The sequence below is a fragment of the Phyllostomus discolor genome, chromosome 10 (assembly GCF_004126475.2).
Source record: "Phyllostomus discolor isolate MPI-MPIP mPhyDis1 chromosome 10, mPhyDis1.pri.v3, whole genome shotgun sequence".
Taxonomy (NCBI): Eukaryota; Metazoa; Chordata; class Mammalia; order Chiroptera; family Phyllostomidae; genus Phyllostomus; species Phyllostomus discolor.
In genome coordinates, this window is record NC_040912.2 from 14,913,510 (window position 1) to 14,914,730 (window position 1,221).

General features: G+C 43.9%; 1 non-coding gene across 1 annotated transcript; it reads right to left on the bottom strand.

The window, feature by feature from the left end:
- Positions 1–591: 591 nt before the first annotated feature.
- LOC114508274 lies at positions 592–665 on the bottom strand. Its single transcript, XR_003685519.1, has one exon. It is a non-coding gene; the product is annotated as a small nucleolar RNA SNORD93 (small nucleolar RNA).
- Positions 666–1,221: the final 556 nt, after the last annotated feature.

Here is a 1,221-nt window from a genome sequence, read left to right on the forward strand (position 1 = left end):
AGTTACTGTGACAAGCTGCCGGCTGGGGTCGGTTGGGAGAAAACTTTCTATTATGGAATTGAATTCTATGGAGATTCTCTGTGGGGCAGACATATGTCTTCCAGATAGTCAGCACCTCAAAACTCACCCCTGCTCTCACCACGAAAGGGACAAAGAAAGCAAAAACCGCTCTTGTGCGTATATCCACCGTCACCTGTTCAAATACGCCTTATCCGCTTCAGAAGCTGCTTTCAACAGCACAAGTCTGTCTTTCAAGCACCAGCCCTGTAAAGAAGTATCACAGCGGGTAATTAGATTAGCGATTATTAAATGCCACGCTCCTAAGAAGTTTGTTCACAAAACTGTGTAGATAATATAATTCCCCACCATTGCATGCTGTCAGCTCCGACACAGTCATGCTCTGACATAAAAACCGATTTTTAAAACTCAAAGTCCCACGTTACGAATGCTAACAGTTCACCTCAGCCTCCTTTCAAACTCGAAATGGCCACCATTGGAAAAAACATCTTGAGAGATTAAACGTCAATCACTCCCACATACTTCTTAAAGTGGGGAGGGATGTGACTGCATTTAATCAGTTCCCATCTCACTCGGCCTCAGGTAAATCCTTTTACCCATCAGAGTGGAAGCATCTCCAATCAGATGAGAGTTCTCATCCTTGGCCAAGAATTCTCCAAGTATGGGATAACCATCCAAATTCTTTCCACTTACCTGAAGCTTGTCAGCAGCATCTTGAGCTGGGCTGAGCCTGATAGAAAAGCGAGAAGAACAAGGTTAAGAATATCACGTGCACCCTGGCTGGCGTAGCTCAGTGGATTGAGTGCGGGCTGCGAACCAAAGTGTCGCAGGTTTGATTCCCAGTCAGGGTACATTCCTGGGTTGCAGGCCATGGCCCCCAGCAACAGCACATCGATGTTTCTCTCTCTTTCTCCCTCCATTCCCTCTCTGAAAATAAATAAATAAAATCTTAAAAAAAAGAATATCACATGCTAACTTTTTATGTTTTATTTTGGTAAAGAACATCTTTTATTGTGGCCTCCTGCAAGCTACCTTTGATGAATGTGAAGTACTGTTGAATAGAATGCCTATTTTTTTTAAAAAAAGCTACATTCTCCAAGTTTCCCGACACTTGGGAGTCTGTAACCTCCGGCCGGGAAGTAACATGAAGAGTGAAATAAATGTCTAGACACTGGGAATCGGCAGAATGCCAGCAGCCAGCAT